At 44.6% G+C, this 27,585-nt stretch overlaps 1 pseudogene; it reads right to left on the bottom strand.

Annotated features, from left to right (window-relative positions):
* Positions 1-18,380: 18,380 nt before the first annotated feature.
* LOC125405088 (poly(rC)-binding protein 2 pseudogene) lies at positions 18,381-26,443 on the bottom strand (annotated as a pseudogene).
* Positions 26,444-27,585: the final 1,142 nt, after the last annotated feature.

Consider the following 27,585-nt stretch of genomic DNA (forward strand, 5'->3'; position numbering starts at 1 on the left):
TGGGGTTGAGTGTAGCAAGCATCTGTGTGGGAAAATGAGTGTCTGCACTGGTACACACAAGCAGATAGGACAGAAGTCCCTACTGTCCACAATAAATACATTCTAAGACACCTCCTCCCAAAAGATGCCTCAAAACTTAGACAATACAACTCTGTATATGCTGTCTTTCTGCATATGCATACCTATGATGAAGTCTAATCTGCAAATTAGACAACTAAATGTTAATAATATGATGGTTCTACAATAATAAAAAAGAATTTTCCTATTTTATTGTTAAAATCAAAAACATACGACACGCTGTTGGAGCAAAGGGGGAACCAGGTGCTGAGTTTGAGGTGGTTTTCTCAATCACCCTTCACCTTACTTTTGGAAAGAGCCTCTCTCACCTGGATCTTGCTATCTCAGCTAGACTGTCCAGCAAGCCCCCTAATCCTCCTGTGTTCACTCCCAGCACCAGGGCTACAGGTATGGATACTCAGCTTCTACAAGGGTCCTAACAATCTCTAGGCAGGGCCTCGTGTGTGCGCAGCAAGCCCTTCACAATTGAGCCATCCCCTCAGCCTAAATGTACATTTCTTCATACATCCTAACACGCCATTCATAGCATCTTACACTCTTCCTTGAGATGTCTCGCTCAGTCTTTCCAATGCCTCCCATGATGCTCTGTAACGCAGCGTAAATTCAGAGATCCTCCAGAGATGACAACCATGGGAGCTAGTAAAACCAAAACTGCTCCAAATTTGTACCTCTAGAATTGTCCTAATCAGGGTTGTCCCTGCTCTGATAAACACCATGAGCAAAGCGACTTGGGTATAAAAACACGCCATCTGCTCTTCACTCTAGTGTGGTACGAGAGCTGGGAACTAGGCTGGAGACGTAAAAACACACGCACATAGACAGACAGAGACACGGGGACACGGGTCATCCTTGATACAAGAATGCCAACTTTATTGTGCTCCAAGGCAGCTTATCTAGGGATCCTTAACTGAGAGCCACACCCCAGGTCTTGGAATTTTCAGCTGTAAAACCCACCAGAATCCATTCCCCTGCCGTCAAAGTCTCATGCTCAGAGCAGCTGCAGGCACAGGCAAACAAGTTGTTTTGCTCAGTTCACTCCAGCAGGCAAAGGGTCTGAGGCGGGCAAAGAAAGTTAAGGGCCAGGGGTCTGCAGCCCCCAACACTTGGGGAGGAAAGAGTTTATTTGGCTTACACTCCCACATCACCATCCATCACTGAAGGAAGTCAGGACAGGAACCGGGAGGCAGGAACTGATGCAGAGGCCATAGAGCGGAGTTGTTTACTGCCTTGCTCATCATGGCTTGCTCAGTCTGGTTTCTTTAGAACGCAGGGCCATAAGCCCAGGGATGGTACGACCCACAAGGACTGGGCCCTCCCCCGTCAATCACAAATTAAGAAAATGTTTGACAGGCTTGCCTACAGCCCAACATTTTGGAGGAATTTTCTCAGTTGGGGTTCCCTCCTCAGATGACTCTAGCCTATGTCAAGCTGGTATAAAATCAGCCAGCACTATCGACCTACCTGTTGTCAGCTTGGCACACAGCACTTCTTAAGACATAACCTTCCCTTTTCTGGTTCATCCTCAGACTAATAAGTATCACAAATATGAAACATATTAAATGTATTACAAACTTAAAATCCCACAGTCTTTACCAATTCTGACACTCTAAAAGTTAAAGCCCTGGAAAAATGCAGTCTCATTGAAAATCCAAAATCCCCTTTAAAAATTCAAAGTCTCTCAACTCTTAACTACTGTCCTACTTCAAAGGGGAAAAAAACAGGCCACAGTCACAATTTTAAAAAAAAAAAAAAAAAACCTTTTCACAGTGTAAATAACTCAGTGTCCAATTACCTGGAATTCACTTAAGATCTGGACTCCTCCAAGGGGCTTGGGTCACTTCTCCAGCTCCGCCCCCTGCAGCACACACAGCTTGTCTTCTGGGCTCAGGCTGGCTCCACTCCACTGCTGCTGCTGTTCTTGGTGGCCATGCCGGGTACCAGCATCTCCAAACTGCTGGGGTCGCATGCAGCAGCTGGGCTGCAGTTTTGCCAATAGCTCTCAGTTGTTCTCCATGACCCCTTCACGCCTTCAAAAACAGTACCACTTGGGTGACTCTTACAGGACCAAATTCACCTGCCACCTCTGAACTCAGTTTGCTTGGTCTGACTCTGAGGAAACATTTCCCAGAAGACTTCACCTCAGTGATGTTGGTCTCTTCTTAGTCACAGCCGATTCTTCAACCCCAGTTGACCAACATCCATTGTCCCAGAAAAACAAAGTTTACTTTAGTGATCCTGGTCTCTTGTTTCACAGTTAATTCCTCAGCTCCAGCTGGCAAGACTACCACAAATTCTTTCCACAAATGGCCTGGTGGAGTCTCTGCTTCCCTCTGAAATGTCACAAGCAGGCTTCCATCACCTACACTGCTCTCAACATTCTGTCTTCCAAGCTCCTACAGGACAGCTGTCTGAGCCCTCAACTCTCAGTGACTTTTCTAGCCCAAAGTTCCAAAGTCCTTCCATGATCCTACCCAAAACAGTATGGTCAGGTCTGTCATAGCAAATCCTACTATCCTGGTACCAATCTCTGTCCTAAGTAGGTTATCATTGTTATGGTAAAACACCATGATCGAAGTAACTTGGGGAAGAAAGGGTTTGTTTGGCTTACACTCCCAAATCAATGTTCATCATTGAAGGAAGCCAGGACAGGAATTTAACAGGGCAAGAACCTGAGCTGATGCAGAGGCCATGGAGGGTGCTGTTTACTGGCGGCTTGCTCCTTATGGCTTACTCAACCTGCTTATAGAAACCAGGACCACCAACCCAGGCATGGTACCACCCACAATAGCCTGAGTCCTCCCCCATGAATCACTAGTTAGGAAAATGTTCTACAGATTTGCCTACAGTCTGATATTATGGAAGAATTTTCTCAATTGGGTTCCCTCATCTCAAATGACTGTAACCTGTGTCGAGTTAACATAAAATTAGCCGCTCAAGAATTGCCTTATGAAACATCCTCAAGTGTATTTATTGTGGTTTTGGGTTTACTATAACAATAACAAATTAAAGACTCAATTATGACCATTTCAATTTGTATTTTTTTAAAAATTTCCTCTATTCTTGAGCATTTCATATATGTATACAATGAAATGCAATTATATATACCTTATTTCCCCATACCAACTCCCTCACATCCTTCTCAACATATTTCCTAATTTCATGTCTTTTATAACCCACAAGTCCAGTTAGCACTGCTTATATGTACACAGGTGTGGGGCCACCCACTGGAGCCCGGGAAACACACAATTGGCTGTATCCTCAAAAACAAATTGTTCTCCCCGCTCCAACAACTGCCCGATGCCAATAACTCTTCAGGAAGGAGTGTTGTGGTTCTGGTTGGCTTGATCTTGGGCAGATTTTGAGAAGGTAACCTGCTCCAAGTTCATGAGTGTGACAACTGTGTCATATCAAAAAGACAGCACATCACAAAACCCTCCTACCCTCTGGTCTTTACATCCAATCTCTACATTTTTGATATTTTGTTCCAGAATGCAACAAAGCACAAACAGCAGAGGACCAATGTTGAGTCTACCATGTTGTGGTATGTGGTATGTGTGTGGACATGTTCCTGTATGTGTTGTTTTCTTTACTCTTTTACTCTTACCTCTTTGGTCTTTGGGGGTCCACCACTCAGTTCCCAAATATATCACACACAGAGTCTTATTCTTTCTTATAAATTACCCGACCTTAACTTGTCTTGTTTCTAGCCAGCTTTTTTATCTTAAATTATCCCATCTACCCTTTGCCTCTGGGATTTACCCTTTTCTTATGTGATCTTGCTTTCATTCTTACTCCGTGACTAACCGGTTGGCTATGTGGCTGACCCCTAACATCCTCCTCTCCTTGTTCTATCTTGCTCCTTCTTCTCTCCCTTGATCTCTGATTTCTCCTTCTGTTTATTCTCTCAGCCTGTCAGTTTTATCTATCCTTTCCCCTGCCTCCCTATTGGTTGTTCATTTCTTTAGTAGACCACCAGGTGTTTTAGACAGGCAAAGTATCACAGCTTCACAGAGTTAAACAAATGCAGCGTAAAAGAATGCAGCACATCCTTGCATCAAGAAACAAATGTTCCACAGTGTGAACAAATGTAGCACATCTTAAAATAATATTCTACGGCATGTGTGCACACATATGTGCTTGTGCTTACCGGAGGCTGGTGATAGGTGTCTTGCTCAGTCACTCTCTGGCTTATGTTTTGAGACAACATCTCTCACTGAACCTGGAGTTCGCTGATTCAGCTAATCTTGCTGGCAACTGAGTCCCAGGGACCCTCCTATCTCTATCCTTCCCTTACTGGAGTTCCAGATACATGCTGCTACTGTTAGTTTGTCCTTAATAGATGGGGGCTGGGGATTGAAGTAAGGTCTAAGGATCCCTGTGCCCTGGGCTTGAACGTCTACAGCACGAAAGAGCACTTTCTGCTGCCCTTCTGGCCGCCTGTCCACTGCCGCCACTCCAGTCTCTAAGAAAGAAAAGCCAGGCACAGAGTTCCAGAGCTCAGAGAAGACTCCAGGTTGACCGTGTAACGCATGGAAAGCACACTGCAAAGAATGAAGAACAAATGAGCATTCTCAGCACCTGAGACCATCTTAAACACTGCCCACTAAGTACATCCACAGCCCAGGGATATTTCTCTTCTCTGCGTGAGAACACAAGCGCTGCCGTCTGCCTGGAGTGACATCTGCCAAGACCGACCTGCACAACAGGAGTTCAGACTCTTAAGGCAAAACAGACTAGAGCTTGCTGCTAGGATTTCCATATCCACAAAACCGTTTTGTCTGCTAGTGTCGTACGTCAACCCTGGCCTTCTCCAGCTGCTCCTTGCCTCCTCTTGGTGATTTCTACTTTGAGCTATCTGCAGGACTGGGCCCAGGACAATGACGTCACAGTAGCCTATCCTGGGTTCTCTTGGCCAGGGATGGGCTCCTAATGTAGTCTGGACCAAAATATTCCAGAAATGAAACTGCTGAGCTCCAGGGAGCTCCCAGAGCCTTGCAGTAAAACCAGGGGTCCCAAAAGAGGGGAGGCCAAGAAAACCTCGAATAAATGGACCAGAATGCCACAGAAAAGTGGGGCAAAGACTATAATGATATTTACAGTAAGAGTCTCTGAACCCCGTCACCCCTGAGGTCCAGCTGCACTCCACCTAGAGCCGCCTCTAAACAAATGTCCGAGCTTATTTGTGGTAAACTCCCACCACTTACATCCCGTAGAAAATCCATCCAAGCCGCGAGGAACCTCGAGCCTATCGTTTGACACTGAATGCATCTTTCCATCAATGGCATCTTACTTCCTTCCGTGTAGAAACAACTGCCACCGTCTGTTACAGGAGACATATTTTAGGCAAAACTTCAGAACTTAATAGTAACCCAAATTCTTCTTGTTAGATCTATTCAGTGAGAAAGAGAATCAAAGCTATCTTGGTGCCTTCGTAAAAAGCAGCTACCACACAGCCTGCTACTCGTAGCGACACAGGCTGGATTCTGGCATTTATGTTTTAATTTTAGCAAATGAAAAAATTGGAGAAAAAATAGATTACTCTCTCTCTCTCTCTCTCTCTCTCTCTGTGTGTGTGTGTGTGTGTGTGTGTGTGTGTGTAAGAAAAGATGGTCAGTTCAATGCAAACTAAAATTTCAACTGTATATATAAAGGTACCAAAGTTAGACATAAAATAATTCCAAATATCCAAGGGTCAAAGAGGTGAAGACTAATTCTATTCACTCACTTGGGACTTTTTTTTAATGATCTTGATGTTGGATAAATAAAATACGTCCTGAATACTCAACCACTTTAGCAACAATGAGAGACCCAACTTCTCAGCTTGGGTCAGAACTTGCTGAGTAGATTAAGTCAGCTGTATGAAAGGTCTCAGATGAGAGTGTTCCAAAGCACAAGCCTACAGCCAGGCTCTCTGGTGCACCTGGAGGTGGCAGGGAAGGAGGATGGAAACAGAATGTGTGGACACCAGGAGCACTTTGACATTCCCAAGATGGAAAACCCTCTTCCCCAGTGAGAAATCCAGATACCCAGAAGCCTGTTTGCTAGAAATTTGGACATGTTACCCTTGGTAGGAATCTTTTCCAGGCTGTGTGACAGAGATGTGGGCCTGCAGGTGTGACCTGGGAGGCAGTCTGGTCTGAAGTTTAACGCTGCGGTGGGAAATAGTGATCCAGTTGTGTGGGGCTCTCAGACCACAGCCAGGTGGATCTATTGTGATGATCATGCTCGTCTTCCAGGTAGTCACTCTACCTTTGGCACCTGGTTTGATGATTCATTAGCTTCCTAGAGTCTTCCTGCCTTGAATTCTGATCTTCCACACTATGGGCCGACCCATCATTGTCTGAACTTCAGTTTCATCCTGTAAGATGGGCTAGCAAGTTTTTAGGACATGTCTGCAATACCAGCATACCCCTATGGGGATATCATTACCCTGAGGAATGAAAAAAGAAGTCATCAATCCTAGACAACAAGGAGTAGTCTAGAGAACATGATGCCCACATTCCCGTGTTGGCTGGGTGATTTTTTTGGTCACTTGATGTTTGTCATTACTTAGGGTCATTGGTCACAAGTTGTTAATGGTCATGACCAAGGAGGACACTAAACAAAGGAAATTAGATTCAGGGATCTCATTCTGAAAAGAAAAAAGGGGGATATAGAAATGATGGGCTAAAAGGATAGATTATTAAATCTACTTTTAAACTAAAAAAATCAACTACTAGTCTTAAACATTTTATATTGGTATGCATTATTGTGAATTGATATAAATTGAAGATTATTTTTGTTAGAAAATATTGTACATACATTTCTATTCTTGTTTAAGGTACTGTACCTATGCAACTCATTTAACAATGTAATGTAAATTTCTAGTCCTTGAAATTGTTATTGAAACTATTTAGAATAATAAAGAAATGCAGGTTATAAGTCAACTATAACAATCAAACTTATAGTCACATTAAATATGCTTTCAAGATCAAACAGAGTCATATTTTAGATAGACAAGTGGTCCTTCAAACACTTCAGAGATCTACATAATATGGCATTTAAGATGTTTTAATAACCTAACACTTTTCATGGCAGTGAGAGACATCTGCTCCTGGAAGTACCAATCTACTTCAGAGAAGATGATGGGCATCAAAGAACCTCCATATGGAACTCACTTTCAATGTGACAGAGCTAATCATTGAAGAAGAAACTGCCCTTTCCTCAACTAGCGACCATATGATGTCCAAACTTGACAAGCAGGACACAAAAGAAAGCAACTGCCAAACTTTGGAAAGACAAGGTAGGAAAGTTTTTCAAAATTCCTGTCTCACAGAAAGGTCTATCAGATATTCTAGGTCTGTAGGCTGAAGATGGATGCCCAAGTGTTACAGAGGAAACTTGTGTAACTATTCAGGCAACCAGTTGCTTCTGACATTCCTATAGTTTTGGAAGTTGTTTGCACAGCACCTCCTGTTTACTCATGTAATATTATATCTTTCTTGGGTCTCTGATGGAGTTAAAGATTAGATAGTTATACTTACAGTTTTCCTTGTTACCAAATTCAGAAAATAAGGTCACACACAAAAAAGAAATTCACAAAAGTATAAAGTGTATAAGGTTGAGAGACATAAAAACTTAAATTGTTTATCTAAGAAAATGTTTTCAGGTCAAAAAGATAGTTTAGATTAGTAATACAAGTTATAATAGGAAATAAATTAGGTACAAAATTTGAACTCTTCAAGATAATACAAATTATAGAGTAAATTCTCCAAATTTGCCAAAAGCAAATGGACTGGACATTGTAAATGTAATTCTTACTTGATAATTGTCCTTATTGTATACAATTTTACAATGTTAGAGTTTAACCTTTCCTTTTTATTTAGACAGAAACGAGGAAATGTTGTGGGATATTTGTACAACTGTGTGAAAATGTCTTGCTATGATGAGTGTAGTAAAAAGCTGAATGGCCAATAACTAGGCAGGTAGTATAGACAGGTCTTCAGGGCAGAGAGAGAACTCTGGGAAGAAGAAAGGCAGAGACACCAGGAGATGCAGAGCAAGCTGTATGTGCAGGAGGAAAGGTAACAGGCACAAGTCACATGACAGAACATAGCTTAATATAAATGTATTAATTTAAGTTATAAGAGCTAGTCAAGCAAACCTAAGTGAAGGCCAAGCTTTCATAATTAATAAGTCTCCTTGTTATTTTTTGTGAGCTGGTGTCTCTAAGAAAAATCTTTCTACAGTTTAGACTTTTGGAAATCAAAAAAAAGTTGCCAATGGGTGGGGAAGAGATTATTTTCTGACTGACCGATATCCACGTGTTTTAGTACCCAGACAGTGGTGACAAATGCTGTGTTTTTTAAATCCTCTCCATAGAGACAAATGAATGTATTTTTCATAACTGCATCACAGCAGACCAGGCAAAGACTTGTCAGATGGCCTGAGAATGTCAGATTTGCAATGAGAAGTGCCAAGCGGGAGCAATGCCATGGCATGCTGATAAACAAGCTAAAATAATACCATTTGCATGGTATCTGCATACTGGCAGTGCGTAGATCATTCCTGGAATCAGTCAGGATAAATCCGTCATGAACCTGAATGGAATGGCCATCTGTAAGCTGCCCTCAGATCTCCTCAGACTTGGTTAGGGATGGTTAGTGGATGGTTCTCCAGGCTCAGCACAAATTCCTACTTCTGCTTCCATTCAGCAGTGTTGACATTTAAATCTGTTGCCAACAGGGCAGCCTCATCCTGATGGCAAAATTTCTTGTGCTTTGAGTCCCAGTTGCATATTTAATCATAAGAAGTGCTCATGGGAAAGCAGACAGAAAAATTGGACTACATTCAGTATGTCCCAGAGGGACAAGCAAAAATGTTTCCCGTTGGGGTTGGGGTTGGAGAGATGGCTCAGTGGTTTGAGTCATTTACAACTGCCTGCAACTACAGCTCCAGAAGATCTGGTGCTCTCTTTGGGCCTTTGTAGGTACCCACATGCACACACACACACACACACACACACACACACACGAGTAAAAGTAAATCTTTTCTTTCAATGTAGTGCCTCTTTGGAAATAAAATGAGCTGAAAACTTGGAATCAAATGTGTGTGTGTGTGTATGTGTGAGAGAGAGAGAGGGAGGGAGGGAGAGAGGGAAAGAAGAAAGGAAGGAAGCGGGGAGGGAAGGAAGAGAGGAAAGAGGAAGGAAGAGAAGGGAGGGAAGGGAAGGGAGGAAACAAAAGAAAGGGAAAGTTGGAGCTCTGCACCCCTCGGGCTGACCGCTTTCCCATTATTCTGTTATTTCATATTATTCAAGGCTGTGCACTGATGAAATTAAATTCAGGTTAAAGATACTTAAGCAGAAAGCCATTCGTTTCCTCCATCTTCTCCCAACAGGCAAATTTACTAAAGTTTATAACTATCTAGAAAAAGAATCAGATTCTTAATGGAGAGAGAGAGAGAGAGAGAGAGAGAGAGAGAGAGAGAGAGAGAGAGAGAGAGAGCGCTCCCTTAAAGTGCAGGAATCCTATCTCTCAGTTCTCTGAACCTAGTCCTTTAAAATGCCTGAGATCTAGAGTAGAGTAGACCTGAGCTGGCACCAAAAAACACAATAATAATAAAAACGTAAGTAAATCTGAAATGTTCCTCTAAGCCCAAATTAAACTGGCGCCATCTCATTTTCCTGAGTTTGTGTTTATTCATTCGTTCAGCCAACAGACCTTTATTGAGTCCTTTGCCAGGTACTGAAGGGATGAGCCAAACCTACTGGGTGAAGCTTATGTTTTAGAGAGAGGCAGGCTCCCTGCTTGGTACCAAACGGATGGACCCTGAGTCAGCCTGTCTTGGAAACTTCCGCACATCTGTGTCTATTGCTGTGCTATGCACAGCAGCTACAGAACCTGCCTGGAAGTCCCCCCACCCTCGTGCCTACTGGACTTGTGGACAAAGGCTCTTCCTGTGGAGGAGATGGCATTGATACCATGTGAATAGGAAAAACTATCTTCCCTTTCTGTAAAATGGGAAACAGTGATGCCACCCTTCTCATGGAGGACAGCATGAGTAACAAAAGAGACATGGCAGTGGCCGTGATGATCTGTCCAAAATTCCACGTTTAATTACATTCCGTTTGATTATCTGCAAACAATGGTTCTAAATGGAGGAGGGAGAGAATGCTATTTTTTGGAACACTCCAATGCGTACCAAGCCCTAACTCCCCTGTTTTCTTCCTTCACTGTGCAGTTACATTTGTCATATCTCTGTGATGTCTTTGCATTTAGTTTTGGAGTGAAATTAGATAAATAGAAAATAAAGGGCCAGTGCAATAGCTCAGTGGATAAAGGTGCCTGCTACCAAGCCTGATGATCTGAGTTCGAACCCCAGAGCCTACGTGGTGGAAGGGAAGAACTGACCCCTACCTGTTGTCTTCTGAGCTCCACACACGCACCATTATGAGTCTCTCTCTCTCTGTCTCTCTCTCTGTCTCTCTCTCTGTCTCTCTCTGTCTCTCTCTCTCTCTCTCACACACACACACACACGTAAATTAATAAATGCAGTAGAAAAAATTCAAGAATTCCATGTCCTTTTCAGAAAACAATAAATAGGAGACGAAACAAAAACAGAAAGAAGGAAAAACTGAAAGGAAACTAGTAAAAAGAGAAAGGAAATGGTGTTCATGGTATGGTTCTGCCACTTTTGAGTTGGCATAGTTCATCATAGTTCATCTTAATGCAAACCCAGGTTGTTTCTTGCCATGAAAAACAAACAAGGGAAACGCTCTGTGAACCCCTGCTCAAGTCAGTCGTGTGCCGGAGTTGCTCAGCCTCTGGCTATTTGTGTGGACAAAATCAACAAAATGAAGTGAAATAAAGGAAATGGAACGAGACAGAGACAAGTGTATCACCAGCCACCCTAATGGCAATTTTACCTTGGCAGCAAAAGGGCAAATTCAATTATCTCATTCAATAGACAAAGACGATCCGCACCTGGAAATTACATATTTGCTGCCGCAGCTCACAGTACAGCCAATCAAATCAAGCTCTCGATTTTATTATTAGCGAGGTTAAGCTTCAAAGCCCCAGATGAACACCCTGCGGTCAGACTTCCCTGTAAACCTCATCAGATGCCTCCCAAAGTCACTGAAGAGCCGATAAATGGGGTTATGACACACTGCTCAAATCAGCGAAGTGTCTTTCCTATACTTTTAAGTGGTTATTAATCTTGGAATTAGTTTAGAATACATTACCCTTCAAGGTAAATTAGATCAATGAGGAAAATGACTCACATGTCCTGGATTGCCTTTTTTGATGTTTTCACATCCAGTTCATGGGCCAAGAATGCCAGACAGGCACGTGACTGTGCCAGGCATCATTAATGATGAAGATCTCAAGTTGCGGAAGGACCTTATTTTTGCTGTGTCTATTTCTTCCTGGAAAGTGGCCAGGACATGAACAGGCATGGACATATCTTTACACCCTCAGTCTCAAGAAGATTTAACTATTATCGAGGAAAAACGACTTGTCTGGTCCCTGTCACTCTTGCTGGTGTCACTTCAGAGCTCCCTGCTAATAGCTGTGGGATGGGAGAAAGCTAAAAGTGACAACTTTTAAGGGATCCAACATGGTTGCTCAGGGTGTACATGTGGAGGACAGTCGACAATGTGTACACTCATCCCTGTGGAGGTCAGAGTTCAACGTGTGCACTCATCACTATGTTGGGGTCAGAGTTCAATGTGTGCACTCATCACTATGGGAAGGACAGAGGACAACGCTGTGCACTCATCACTATGGGAAGGACAGAGAACAACGCTGTGCACTCATCACTATGGGAAGGACAGAGGACAACGCTGTGCACTCATCACTATGGGGAGGTCAGAGTTCAATGCTGTGCACTCATCACTATGGGAAGGACAGAGGACAACGCTGTGCACTCATCACTATGGGGAGGTCAGAGTTCAATGCTGTGCACTCATCACTATGGGAAGGACAGAGGACAATTGGGATGAGTGCACAGCGTTGTCCCCTGGTGCTGAGCCTGGTGAAGTCACCCAGGATCAAACTCAGATTTTCCAGCCTCTGAGTGACCTCACCAGGTCCAACACCAGACATCTTAACTTAGACACGTTAAAGTAAATCACAACATATTTTTCTCAAGACTTTTTTTTTGATCCTCTTTCCTTCAAGATGAAATAAGAAGACAAAACACACACAGAGAGAGAGAGAGAGAGAGAGAGAGAGAGAGAGAGAGAGAGACTGAGAGAATATTCGACCATGATTGTTTTAAGCAGGGAAAAATAACTCTATTTTTCTAGTGTTTCAGAGTAATGCATGAAGCCAGCAAATTGCTACCAAATAAGCGCAATTGTTTTTTTAAGTTACATAAAATCTGGAAATTAAAACTTTGTTTTGAAAAATCTTCCGATACATTTGGTAGTACAAGAGAGAACTGGAAAGAACCTGTGTTTATGAAGGATGAGTAACAGATTAAAATTTCAAAAACTGTGGAGAGGGTAGAAGACTGCAGGTCCAGAGCCTAACGCCAGCTTCTTTGGGGCTGTCTTCTGCCCCCTAAACAACTACTCCTTCACCCCCTCTGTGTCAGACCTAACACTCTGATAAACATAAAAACCTTGGAACATACTAATTTAACAAAACCCTATTCTGTGCCAACCAAGGGGCTGGGCACGCATCAGATGGCACACAAGACCCAGAGCTGAGGCTCCTGAACTTTGCAGGAGAGCCCATTTAATGTTCCCACCAATGGGTTTGAAAAGCATCTTGGTTTATGACTTTTCTTTGTTCTGTTGCTATAAAGCCCTCATGAAACTGCTTGCCCCGTGGACCATGGTATTTGGAAAGAACAAAAATGTAAGTCCCTAGGCCAGAGTCACTCATATTTGACCCAGGATAAACCATCTCTGGGTCTCTTTGAGGGGAGAGCTGTGAATTTGCATGGACAATGGAATCTGTAAAATAAAGACCATCACAGAGCTTAGTCAACAGACACTAAAAAGAAAGTTAAACCAGAGCGGGATTACTGTAATGAAGGCAGGGACGCCTGCAGGAACTATGGCTACCAGTGCTCCTCGTGGCCAGGCTGAAGGAAGAAATCCTGTAATTACGACATCCAATGTGGAGCTTGGCATGACAAAGAAACCTTTACTTTCTCCTTTGTCAAAAGTGAGGCGTTGCCGACTCCCCGAAACGAAAACAATGTGCAGAACCCCATCTTAGATGAGTAAAATAACCCACGATTTCCCTTGTTCCTGCTTCCTTTCCAATTAGAGGCAGTCGGGAGCTGGCTCCTGTGGGGCCTTGTCTCACAGCGTAGAAGACAAATAATCCCTTAATAGTCTTGTTTCCCACACCAACGCAGTGACTGACACAGCATACGGCAATTAAAAATGAAGGGGACATTTATTTGAGATAAATCATACTTTAATTGGCATTTTAAGTGAGGATGTGTTAAGCGCGATGTCACAGTGCGAGGGCAGACGGCACTCTTTAGGCAAAGCCTCATGCTACTGTTGGTTGGTTGTTGGTACATCTGAGCCGGTAAAGAGACCTTTATTTGACAATAACTGTCAGTATTTCATGCTTGAAAAGTACGTATCGTGATACCAGTGAGCCAGCTTCTGCCAGGTTTCTTCTGCGGTGCTCAGGTGACATTTCACCACCAGGGTCCATGCTTCTGCACTTTGGGGTCCCTCACAAGGGTCGCTGGGACCCTCCCAGGACACCTGTCCTACCAATCACTCACCACAGTTTCTGTGTCTAGGACACAGCCCTCGTGGGAAGGTGCCAGAAGGAAAGTGCTAACCCAGCTTACCTACTGCTCACGGGACATCTGGCTTACACACAGGAAGCGCAGGGTCACACCAGTGTCACCCCAAAAGGGTGTGTGTGTGAATGATATGAGACTTTTGTGTACGTGTATGTGTGCGCATGTGTATGCACATGTGTGTGTGTATGTTTGTGTGTGTGTGTGTGTGTGTGTGTGTGTGTTCACTGTGCTTTCAGGAATTTGTGTATGTGTTGCGAATGCATGTGGAGGTCAGAGGTCAACATCAGCGGTCTCCCTCGGCCTCTCTGCCTCCTTGTCTGAGACAGGGTCTCTCGCTGACCCTGGAGCTCATCGATTCAGTTAGGCTGCATGCCAGTAGAGCTCTGGAGATTCACCTGAATCTACCCCACCACCCTGCCCTGGGGTTACAGTTCAGTAGCACCATGCCTGGATTTTTATCTATGTGTTGGGGATCAAATTCAGGTCCATGTTTGTAGGGCAATCACAATGTCCACTGAGCTATCTCTCCAGTGTCAAGAGTTTTTTTTGGTTTGGGGGGGGGGGGGGGGTTGTTGCTGTTGTTTAAAATTTAAAAAGAAAAAAAAAGATCCTTTTTGTCAGATTTTGTTCCAGGCTGCCTTTGCATAGACTGTGAAACAAAGGCCTTGGGACAGAGTTGCTCACTCAGGGGCAGGAGGTCAATGGTTTCTGGACCAACAGAAGAATGATAATGTTTAGTTCTTGGCAATGTTTGGGCAGATTCACTACTGACCTCGCTAAAAGCCTGGATTTCTCAGCTCAGGCTTCCTTAGCTGTGGCCTGCGTGCACACACACAAAAATACACACACAAACAAATGCATGCACTCACACACACATCCAAATGTGCACACACGAGTACGCACATACACACAAGTACACACACACACACACACACACACACACACACATCTAAATATGCTGCGTCCCAGTCTTGCCAGGGACTCTGAGAAGAAGAGACCTTACACACCCAGGAAGCTCTGGTGGCTCCTTCCGCCTGGAGTGTTCTGATTAGCAAAGGCCTCTTGTATCTGAACTAAAAGTTCTGTGGCTCCGGCCAGTGTCTGCAGAGCAGTAGCAGAGCAGAGTCACTGACAGGATGCAGAGTGAGGATCCTTTCACAGTTCTTGTCAGAAAGGAAAGACTTCCAGAAGACAGGGGTGTGGCCCAAAAAAGGCAAACAGGGTTGATTGTCCTGCAAGTGGTGTGGTACAGACATCGGACGTTGGGAGTGCCCCTGTAAAAAGCTCATCAAAGTCGGCAAAAGCTACAGGGCCCTTGCACTTCTCCATGCCCCATTGTCTGTGTTTCGAAGGTCTCCAGTGAGGACTCCAGGGGGGACACCACGGGATTGTCCCTTTGGGTTACCCGCTTACTAGAAGAGTTGGGAATGTTGTAGGAAACACTGTCAGGCGCGTAGAGAGCTGCAGGCTCTGATGAAAGTTCCTTCAGGTTCCTGAAACCTCTTCTCATGACTCTCTGCAGGAGGGAGGGAGGTATCCCTGATTCCCAGGCTGCCATGGAAGAGGTGAAAGTTCGTGGGGAGGAGTCTTAGACCCTAACTCTGAGGGTATGAGGAAACTGAGGAAGGGCACATTTAGGTGAGTGGGAGAAATGTGTCACCTCAAGTGGCCTTTTGATATCTGGAATTCTGGCAGGCTCTCAGGATGTCTACCTCTCCTTGTAGCATCAGGGACCCCAAAACTAAGGATGAAGCTAGAGGGCCGCAGAGGGGTGCACTTGAGCAGTCCTGGCCTGGAATTCGGGGATCCCAGAATTAATGATGAGGTTAGAGGACTGCAGAGGGGTGCACTTGAACTGCTGTGGTCCCCGTAGAAGAAAGCCTGTCACTGGGTACACTGGGTGTCCATCAGGAGGTGTGTGGCTGCAGAGAAATGTGGCTTGGCCCTGATGTCACTACCCAGCAACAGATCATTCTGGACTTCACTCCCTTGACTTGCAAAGGAAGACTAGACTTGTGTACTCAGTAGTCTAAAGGTATCCACACCCAAAGTTGTTCTAAGTGGCATCAGACTCTTTTTTTAAGATTTATTTATTATGTATATAGTGTTTTGCCTGCATGTATGCCTGCCTGACAGAATAGGGTACGAGATCTCATTATAGATGGTTGCTGGAAATTCCCATGTGGTTGCTGGGAATTGAACTCAGGACCTCTTGAAGAGCACCAGTGCTCTCAACCTCTGAGCCATCTCTCCAAACCCAGAATCAGACTCTTAAAGAGCTGAAGAGATAGCTCAGTCAGCAAAGGGCTTGCAGTACAAGCATGGGGACCTATGGTTCCCGCCCCCCAGAACCCATGCTTTCTTTAAAAAAAATGCAGACACAGTGGAGAAGTGTATCTGCCCCGGTGCCAAGGGATAGAGCCAAGACAAACCCTGGAATTCCCTGGCCAGCCAACCTACCCTACTTGGCAAGCTCCAGGCCAGTAAGAGACCTTGACTCAAAAAAACAAGTTGAAGTTCTCCCTCCCTCCCTCTCTTCTTCTTCTTCTTCTTCTTCTTCTTCTTCTTCTTCTTCTTCTTCTTCTTCTTCTTCTTCTTCTCTCTCTCTCTCTCTTTCTCTCTCTCTCTCTCTCTCTCACACACACACACATACACATGCGTGCACACACCCCTGACCTACAGTATCACATTCATCTTAAGCAGATATGCAGAGCCCTCAGATTCCCAGCAAATAACACATAATAACCCAGCCTTGTCATTAAGTCGTCGTGAGCAGAAGCAGAAGGAGCTGTGTTTTAACTGAGATGTAAAGGGTCGTCTTTGAGTGACCTCCACTCCTGGAGAGACCATCAGAGCTGCCTGCAGACTACCTGGAGTTCAAACCAGCTGCGAGACTGTGCCCCCGTCTCCACGGGCAGCAGCGTTTTCCTCCCCGTCCTCCCCTGCATGAAGCAATCCGTGCACTCTGTAATTAAGAAATCCACTAATTACAGCACAGGTCTGAGATGAACGTAGCTGTGTTCCACTAGAGGACTGTCAGCTCCCCTGGAAGGGGGAACACGTTGAAGTGGGTGGGTTCTGACAGGCAGCTCGACTGCTTCTCCCGAATGCCTCACCTCAAAGTGCAGAGACTGATTGTTCAGCTCTCAGGTAGAAACCCTAGATGGTTTCCGAGCATAAAAATTCAAGAGGCTAGACCCAGTTATTAGAAAAGGTAGTGTTATATGGATGGAGGTATTCAAATGAGTATCCGTAGCACTTGAGATTATACATGCATGGGTGACCACACAGGGGTATGCGTGTGAGTGTGTGTGTGTGTTTCTGGGGCTTGAACTTTAGGGAGTTCATGCATTCTAGGCAAACACTCTACAACTGAACTGTAAGTCCAGCCCTCTCTTTTCCAAATCTCAGTAAATTGCTCAGGCTAGCCTTGAACTCACTACATAGTCTAGGAAGGCCTCCGCTGGGTAATAAGCCTGTCCTCATCGGTTTTGAAAACTCTTAGCTTCGTATTTAGTGATTCCTTTGTTTTCAGATGATGTCAACTTGCCAGTCAACACTAAGCATCGTCACACTTCCCTCTCCTGTCCTTGTCGGTAACCTCACTAGCAATGCGATGCCACTTCTTTTACTATTTACTGTACTGTCTTCTGCTTGCCCCTCGAGAACCCAAACTGCCACAACAAGGCTCCTTTTATGGAGTATTTTAGACAAACACCTCCATAGAGATCTGCCTAATTGGGTCGTGTGGTCTTCAGGACTTCACAGATCATGTCTCTATACTTTCACTAGCACTATTTTTGTGGAGTTTTTAAGAAAGATGTTCTGTTGGCAAAGGGCTATTTGCTGACTATAATTACCAGATTTTCCCACTGAAAGCCTCTCTGGGCCAATCTACTCACAGCTACGGCGATCGCTGTGAAGGAAGGTTTGCTGTTTCTGCTGAGGAATTAGTGGAGCTGGGGAGGTTATTTACACCAGCTGTCCCATGCTAGACTATTTTTTTTATCTTTTAATTTTTTTTTGAAAAAATCCTGACATTACATAACTAAACTGAAATATATTAATATTCCACTCTTACATTTCCATGACAAACAAAAATTCATGAGCCAAAAAAAAACCCAAAAAAAGTAAAATGGGGGAAAAGCTTATAAAACTAAATATGGATATCTCAGCGTAACTGCTGAACAGGGAAAGAATTAAAACACTTTCAATTAAAAAGTCATGAGTGAATGAAAAAGTGTGTAGAAACTGAAAATTTATAAACCGGAATCGCTGACTGCTCAGAAACTACACAGATGGGTCATGGGTGGTGGTGAACAGCTAAAGGGATTGTGGATGAATCTGCACTGTTCTAGTTGCTCCCCACAACACCTGTCTCCGAGGAAAGCCTGACATTGATTAGATACTGAGCCAGGCTGATTTGGCAGCAGGACTAGTGATGGATGGTGACCTGCCTATCGGTAGATCCTTCCACTAGGTTTGCAATTTTGATCTGCGCCCTAGACATCTGACAGATCACACTGATTTGAACATCCTGACACCCAATTATGCAGCCAATCAAATCATTTGGAATGGTGAGTTCATGAGAAGTAGTTTGAGCAGATGCATCCAAACCTGCCCAATAGCCATTCACCTCTGGAGAGCTGGATCCAATGCCACTGAATCCAGTTGCCATGGGTCATGGGAAAATGAAACTGTTGCATTGCCAACTGGTGCAGCTTGGTCAAGTCTGGCTGGGGAATGGCGTACTTTCCTTGAATGGTATAGGCCTGACCACCTGCAAAGATGACTGGAGATCTCGAGGGCCTGGGCTGGTAGGGGATGACCACGCCCTTTGGGGGGACTCCACCATGACCATGGAGAACTGTTTGACACACTCAGTGATGGATTGTGGAATGCCACAGTAGTGATTGCCGCTCGGTTGAGTTGCAGAGCACATCCCCTGTCACCTGGACCTGAGTTCCTGTTCTGTCTCCTATTTCCTTGATCTCACAACCCCCTTTTCCAATGAGAGAGCCACACTGACTTGCAGGGACCCCAAGCCGTCAGGTGACTGGGGTCTGTTGGCAGCTGTACTATTGGTCACAGAGCTGCTTACGTCCTCTCCCAGTTTATCAATGACCATAGCGAAGGCTTTGAAGATGGCTTTAGTCGGTCCAGTCAAAGTGATAATTCTCTCAGGACAGTTCCCTTCTGAGATGTGGATCTGTACACCACTCTCCTCGCACATCTTCTTAACAGAGTCTCCTTTCTCTCCCATGATACCGCCAACTTCCTTTCCTGATAGTAGCCTGACAGTAAGAGGGACATTTAATCCACCTTCAATTGACTATATTAAGAGAGGGAAAGACATTTTTTCAACAATATAATTAATGAAATCATTCAGAAGGATATGTGTGTGGACTGCTGGAAAGGTGTGTTGTGCATTTCTTCTCCATGTCCATGTAGGGAAGCTGAGAAGCAGAGAAAGTAAAGAAAGCAGCTGGGATTTAGAAGGCTTGGAGCCAAGCTTGTCATTGCCATTCCAAACTCTGGGCACCCTTGAGCTCAGAGTTCTGAGCTCCGTTTCGGGAGGGGGGCGGGCAGCACTTCTGTAGCACCTGCTATAGAACTGGAAAGATGTCAGACACCCAGTTTTCTTCATTTCAGAGGGAAACTGGTAATGTTCCTCGCTCCTCCGTGATTGGACAGAGAAGCCAAGAACCTTAATTGGGTTCCTAGTTGGTATAATTTGTGTGTGTGTGTTTGAGAGAGAGAGAGAGAGAGAGAGAGAGAGAGAGAGAGAGAGAGAGAGACGGAGACAGAGAGAGAGAGAGACAGAGAGACAGAGAGACAGAGAGACAGAGACAGAGATTTAGTTTTCAACTGCAACAGGATTTTTTATTTTATTTCATACTTAAAAAAGAAAGGCATGACATTGGAGAAAGGGGAAACAATGAGCTCTCGTTTTGAAATTCTGCATGTACCACATCAGAACTCTTTTGGGAATATCCTCTAAGAGTTCCTTCCCACCCTCACAGAGCTGCTCAGAGTTCCACAGGTGAGGATGCAGGGTTTGTGGTGAAGGCGGTCAGGACAGAGCTCCCATTCACGGCTCCTACAGCAGGAGAGTCATCCCTTGGGGGTCCTTAAACACAACCCGAAGGCCACCAGCACACACTTTGAAAGGCAGCCACACAGCACTGGGAGTGTGCGTGCCCACAAATAGACTGTGGGAAAAGCTCAGTTCATTGAAGCAATCGAATGGAGAACAGACGGAGATGGACAGGAAGGTGCTCTGGAGAAGTCATCCAAGGTGCATTAGGAAATAAAGTCAACTCCAATACAGGTCAGACGGACACTTGTCAACCTCTGCAATATGCGTCCCTCAGTGCAGATTAGCAACCTTCATGAGACAAAATGTCTAGCAACAAACACGCGTTGTCATACTATCTGCCAACTAATTAAAAAATAATAAATACTGACCGTGAAAAGAAGCATGACTACTACACATCAATGGGGAATAAATCAATAATACGGCTGACCGATGTTAGAGGCAAGCAGAGTGACGTCAGAACACTTCTTATATAACCCCTGCTGATGCCCAAAAGGACACTGAAAGAACCGAGTAAGACTTTCAGAGATGAAAACTAGAAAATATGAGATTTTAAAAAAGTACATTAGGGGCTGGCAAAATAGCTCTGTGGGTAAAGATGTCTGCCACCAAACCAATGACCCGAGTTCAGTCTTAACCAGGAGCCAGCTCTCTTCTACCTTTGAAGATAATATTTCATTTTGTTTATTTTATTTGCATTTGTTTGTTTGTGGGAGTGGGCACAGGTCGGGACAATAAGCGGGAGTCACTTCTCTCTTTCTACCGTGTGGGTCTGAGGGATTGAACTTAGGTTAGCAGGCTTGACAGCAAAGCCGCCAACAGATGAGCTACCTCACCATCTGGTTTATTAGGAGCAGCCCTGATTTGACTGTGAACTCTGCTGCCAAGAATGATGAAAGCCAGGTTTAATGTGTTTTCCCCTTTGCTGCTAGGTCAGGCAATGTATTTGTGCAACACACACACATACATACACATACACATATATGCATACATATACACATACACAATACACACATATATATACACAAGTGTACACATACACATATACACACATACAAGCACACATGTATATACACATACATAAACACATACACACATATACAGACATACACACACGTATACATGCAATACACATACACACACGAACACATACACAGACATACACTCACATATACACACATATGTGTGTATACACACACACACACCAAAACTCTCAGAGTGCAGTAATTCCTACCCTCATTGAGCCTGCACAGAACCAGCTGACCTCTCTCCACAGGATGGGATCAACCTCCGAGGAACAGCTGGGTAACTTCCTGTACAAAGGGCAGAGATGGTTGTGAGTGCCCTGACTTAACCAGCTCAGTTCACTTCATCTGCACTATAGCCTCACATGGGAGACACATGAGGGTCTCAGCAGCATCTCAACAAATTCATGATCATCAGGGGCAGGTCCTGAAGCTGGGCTGGGAATGGGGTTCAGTTAGCAGAGCGCTTGCCTAGTGTACAGGAAGCCCTGGGTTGGACGCCCAACATTGCGTAAATGAGGCATCACAGCACACCTGTCCTTCTTGCAAAGGACTCTCCATAAGATGCCTTTGGAAGGAGGCGAATCAGAAATAAACCGACTCCCTGACAGTCCTCTGTGCTCAGAGCAATCACTGGGGTCAAGTAAAGCTCTGAGCAGTTCTTGGGAATCCACAGAAGTTTGGAGGCCTTTTATTTTTTTATCCATCTTTTCTGTTGATGGCTTTTAACCACAAGCTTGATTATACTTCCCTCATAAAAGAAAGGTCACCTTGGTCCAATGTGGTGCCCTGGATTTCCCTCCCACAGCTCTGCCACCTTCAGTTTAATCTCTGCCACCCCTGAGCCTGACCCTTCCAACAGCAGGTTATGCGCATAGCTCTCCTGCCTCCTGCTGCGATCTTTCTGTAAATAGCTTCAGCTAGCTATCAAAACTGATGATAGAAGTAAGGACTTGGGGGACAAACACAGCGATCTCTCCAGGTTCCCAATGGGTATATTCAGAGACACCCCTCCCCGGTGAATCTTTGAAACTGCCTATAGTAGCCAATCTTACATATAACTAGGGATTCTTTTTCTATGTCTATCACAGATAACTATGATAGAGTTCAATTTATGTTCTAGACACAGGACTCTTAGGCCATCTTCTTTAAGTCACTCTTAAGAGGCCAGAAAACACAGTCATAAGAAATCAGGTCACACACCCTACAATTCATTCTCTCTCTCTCTCTCTCTCTCTCTCTCTCTCTCTCTCTCTCTCTCCTTCCCTTCCTCCCTCTCTCCCTCCCTTCTTCCCTCTCCCCCCCTCCACCCCCCTTCTCTGGGACAGAGTTTAAAACACACACACACATAAGATAGCTTCTTCAGCTCTATTTTATTTTTAATTTTATGCACATGTGCCTGTGTGTATGTGTGCATGCCTGCAGGTGCCCTCAGACACCAGGTGCCTTAACCACCCAAAGCTGGAGTTTCAAGAGTTTGTGACAAGAGATCCCGACATGGTGTGCTGGGTAGTTTGATGTCAACTTACACAGCTAAAGTCATCAGAGCCTCTGATGTAGGTGGGTCTTATATCTATCTGTTGCTTTCATTGGTTAATTAATAAAGAAAACTGCTTGGCCTGATAGGTCAGAACATAGGTAGGCGGGGAAGACAGAACAGAATTGTGGGAGAAAGAAAGCAGAGGCAGGAAGACGCCATGGCTCCCCTCTCCAAGATGGACGTGGGTTAGAATCTTCCCGGTAAGCCACAACCTCATGGTGATATACAGATTATTAGAAATGGGTTAATTTATATGTGAGAGTTAGCCAATAAGGGGCTGGAGACAATGGGCTAGGTAGTGTTTAAATGAATACAGTTTCTGTGTAATTATTTCGGGGGTAAGCTAGCCGGGATCTGGGCAGAACACAGCCCACCGCTCCTTCCTCACTACAAGCCTTGACTGAGAAAATGCCTCCATAAACTAGGACTCTAGGCATGCCTGGAGAGCATTTTCTTACTTAGTGATTGATGTGGGAAGGCCCAGCACATTGTGGGTCGTTCCATCCCTGGATTGGTGGTCCGGGGTTCTATAGGAGAGCAGGCTGAGCAAGTCATAGGAGCAAGCCAGTAAGCAGCACCCTTCCTTTGCCTCTCAGTCAGCTCCTGCCTATGGGTTCCTGCCTTGAGTTCCTGTCCTGATTTTCTTCCATGATGAACAATGATATGGGAGTGTAGGCCAAATAAACTCTTTCCTCCACAACTGGCTTTTCCAGTCATGCTGTTTCATCACAGCCATAGTAACCGTAACTAAGACACGGGTGCTGGAAGCTAAGCTTAGGTCCTCTGTCAGATGAGTGCATTCGTAAGCACTGCGCATCTCTCCAGTCCTGGGCTGTGGCTTTATACCTGGCTCCTTCGTGTTCCTTGTTGTATTGAACCAAATCATGTGGTACAAAGCTTCCTGAGCCCCCATGAAAGTATGTAAAAGTTGAGTAGCCCCTCTGTTTGGGTAATTACTGAAGACTTCTACAGAGGATCTCTCTGAGGAGGCTTCTCTGCCCCGCCCCAAGTCTTCACACACACACACACACACACCACCACCACCACCACCTCTCTCTCTCTCTTTCTCTCTCTCTTTCCCTCCCTTTTCCTCTCCCTCTCTCTCTACGTAAATAAATGTAATGAAAAAGAAATTACAAAATAAACAAAACGGTGTGCCCTACAGAGAGCTAAAAGAAATAGAAACCCACTGGGCCATGGGCATCATGAGCATGGTGGCCCTTGCCTACAATCTAGCACTCGGCAAGGAAAGACAGGAGAATCAGGAATTCAAGAGCAGCCTCTGGTACATATTGAGTTTGAGGCTGGCCTGGGCTACATGAGATTGGCTTCAAAAACTTAGTAAAATAAAAGCCTAAAGTCAAGAAAACAGAATCAGGAGGTTTAGCAGCTGGATAGAAGGTTGGCACATCATTAAAGGGTCCAAAAATTGCATGGTTTAAATCCCGTCTAGGAAGACATGTAAAATTCACACTTTTTCTTTTTAACTTTCAAGTTTTCTCGTAGCTTTTTATGAGACATGGTTTTGGCCTAAATCTGTCATCCCCAGGCAGACATTAGCATTTCCTGGGAAGAGCTGACGAGGAAAGGAGTAGAAGAGAAAGCAGAATAAGCCAGATGGAGCAGAATTCTTTTAAAGGTCTGTGTACATCAGAAAGGCTTCCAGAAGGCGCAGACTCAGATGCTCATCTCTGAGGAGTGGCTACAGGGTAGAGGCTCTGGGCAGCTGATTTCCAGGTCACTGAGAAAAATGCATCTTAAACAACAGTACTGTGCTCGCCATTCGCCAGGCAGGGCGTCGCTGATGGCCCTTGCTGACATTTGGACCCTGCCTTACAGGGTGCTGTCCCTTGTGACAAAATCTTATTGGCATCTTTAGCTCCTCCCCTTTGAGATGTCGGCAGTACTCACTCACATCAGGCTGCTTGGCAGAACTGTCTCTAAATGTCACCAAATTTTACCTGGTAAGGGAACAGAGAGAGAATCAATTAAACTATCCATTCAATCCCTCACTGTCCAAAGATGCCTCTTCCCCCCTCTCCCTCCTCTCTGCCTAAAAAGGTTCCCATTTAGTTATAAGGAGAAAAAATATATATATATACATATATATATACATATATATATTATTGCAATATATATAATTACTCTGAACTTGTTCATGTCATTGATTGTTTGTCTGTGTGCATGTTACATAGGAAAACCTGCAATGCACAGTGGTTAGCTGTGGACAGAACTAGAGACCAGCTTGCAAGTGTGAACTCAGTACCAACTACCTAGTAAGTGTGTAATTTGTGGCATGCCATTTCACCTATCTATAAAGACCATTTGCCAGAAGAGTGCCAGAAATGAGCCAGAAAGACGGCTCAGCAGTTAAGGGCACTTGCCAGGCAACCCGGATAATCTGGGTTCGACCTCTGGAACCCACGGAAATGCACAAGGAGAGAATCTACTCCGCAAGGTTGTCCTCTGACCTCCACACATGCACTGTGGCACATGCGCCCCTCCCTTCTGTTGTTGGTTGTTTTTTTACTCTTTGGCTCTGTGGGTGCCCACCACCCAGCTCCCAAATAAATCACATAGAGTCTTATTCTTTCTTATGAATATCAAAGCTTAGCTTGGCTTGTTTCTAGCCAGCTTTTTTTTAACTTAAATTATTCTGTCTACCCTCTGCCTCTGGGCTTTTACATTTCTCTATTTCTGAATATCCTTTCTTTCCTTCTTATTTCCGTGTCTGGCTTTAAGACTGAGTGACTAGCCCCCAGAGTCCCCCTTCTCTCTCTCCTAGATCTTTTCCTCCCATATTTCTCCTCCTACTTATTCTCTCTGCCTGCCAGCCCCACCTATCCTTTCTCCTGCCTTGCTTATTGATCATTCAGCTCTTTATTAGATCATCAGGTGTTTTAGACAGGTAAAGTAACACAGCTTTACAGAGTTAAATAAATGCAACATAAAAGAATGCAACACAGCTTTGCATCATTAAACAAATGTTCCACAATGTTAAAAAAAATGTAACACATCTTCAACAAATACTCTCCAACAACTCTTCCCAACACATACCACACTTCAAAAAAGATTGAGGCTGGGTGTGGTGGCGCACACCGTTTATCCCAGCATTCTAGAGGCAGAGGCAGGCTAATTTCTGGGAGTTCAAGACCAGCCTGGTGTGTACGGTAAGTTCTAGAACAGCCAGGGCTATGTAGTGAGACCCTGTCTTAAAGAAACAAAACAGTAGCAGATTATCGAAAGCATTAAGCAATCAGAGATCGACAAGCACAGCCTGTAACATACGGTCAGCAGCATAAGTGAGCTGCTGATTCCCAAGGCAGGCAGAAAGGACCCCCCAGGTCTGTAACAAGTTGTGCACAATATGCTTTACACACAATAAACTCTGCAAAAAAGGAGGGTATGCATGTCTGTCACCTGACCCGTTCTCATTCCCTAGGATGCTGTAAGCACCAAACAGAGCTGAGTGGTGCTGAGAACAAGAAAATCCTCGGTCCATGAGGGCTCCTGGTACCAGCATGTGGGACTCTCCCGCCCTTCAGCTCTCATGAGAGGTTGCTGGCTGCCAGTCACCAAGATCTTTCCTGTCCGAGATTCTTACCAGAAGGCCGCTCAGGCAAAGGTTTACAGATTCGGAGACCTTCACACACTTTGCCTCTAGTGCCAGAAAGGTGCCTTCAGGCTCGCCAGGAAGCTGGGATGTTGCTAGCACAAACTGAGGAGGAGGAGGAGGTGGGCGCTCACAGCACTCCACTGCAGACTCTCGCCCACTCCGACCATCTGCCTGTTTATGTTCTTGGCTTCATTGAACACAGTGAAGATGAAGGATGGGAAAGACAAAAACGAAAATCTGACTTCAAGTACACAGATTTGGAATTCTGTCTAGAGCGCTATCTCTCAGTCCCCGCCTACCTGTGACACTCTCCGGTTTCCAGACATCCTGACCGGAGGGCAGAGATGGAAGCAAGAAGGGTGAGATGGGAAGAGTCATCGCAGAGGAAGACTTGGGGTGTTTTGTGTGTTCTGGATTCTCCCCGGGTCCTAGGGTCCCCCTGTAGTTCTTTAGTAGAATGTTGAGTGTCCTCTCGCCCCAATTCATCCTTAGCTGCAGGTCTGATAGCTGTATGCCCTAAACACATTAGATTCTCCATGAGTGGTCAAGGAAACCAGGAGGGCATGGATTAAGTTTTCTCATTCCTTAAATGTTCCTGTAAGGTCTAGAGAACAGTGGTTCTGAGAACAGCAGGAGACCACCTTTGAGATGACTGACGTGGTGCCAGCCCTGGTAGTATCTGTAGAATCCGCAAAAGTACTAAGTCTTCCTCCTCCTCTCTGCAAAATGGGAATCACGTGGTCATTTCTCTACCATTGCTGTGGCTAGGTCACTTTAATACAAACCTCGGCCACCATATCATTGCAACCCTTTGTATTTCAATACACTTCTCCAAGGAAAATGGGGACTTAGGTGACCTCAAAGCCATTGTCATCAGCAAGAGTTACTAAATCCTTGATACTATATAATACCAAGCCCATATATAAGTTTTTCTCATCTTAAAAAAGTCCTTAAATTATACTTAAGGTGTATGTATGTATTATGTGCTTATGCAAGTGTGTATGTGAGCATATGAGCTTGCATGTGTGCATATGTGTGTGCATATGAGTGTGTGCATATGTGTGTGCACATGGGCATGTGTATATGTGTGTATATGTGTATTATGTGTGTGTGCACATGAGCATGTATGGATGTGTGTATGTGTGTGCACATGAGTGTGTGTCTGTGTATATATGTGTGTATGTTTGTGTGCACATGAGCATGTGTGTGTGTATATGTGTGTGTATTGTGTTAGAGGACAGCATGTAATTTACAGGGTCATCTCTTTCCATTGAGTTCCAGGGTCTATCTCACAAAGAAGAAAGAAAATGGAGGAAAAGGAAACATATCTTCCATTTTGAAGTCCAGAACTAGAGATGCTGGGCCCAGAACCTACAATCTCACCTCAGTGCCTTTGATATAAGCTGTGGCCAAAAATTCTTGCCTTCCAGCTCAGTTCTCAGGTAGAACCTGGGGAACAAAATTCATG

This window comes from Myodes glareolus, chromosome 10 (assembly GCF_982192425.1).
Source record: "Myodes glareolus chromosome 10, mMyoGla1.1, whole genome shotgun sequence".
NCBI lineage: Eukaryota > Metazoa > Chordata > Mammalia > Rodentia > Cricetidae > Myodes > Myodes glareolus.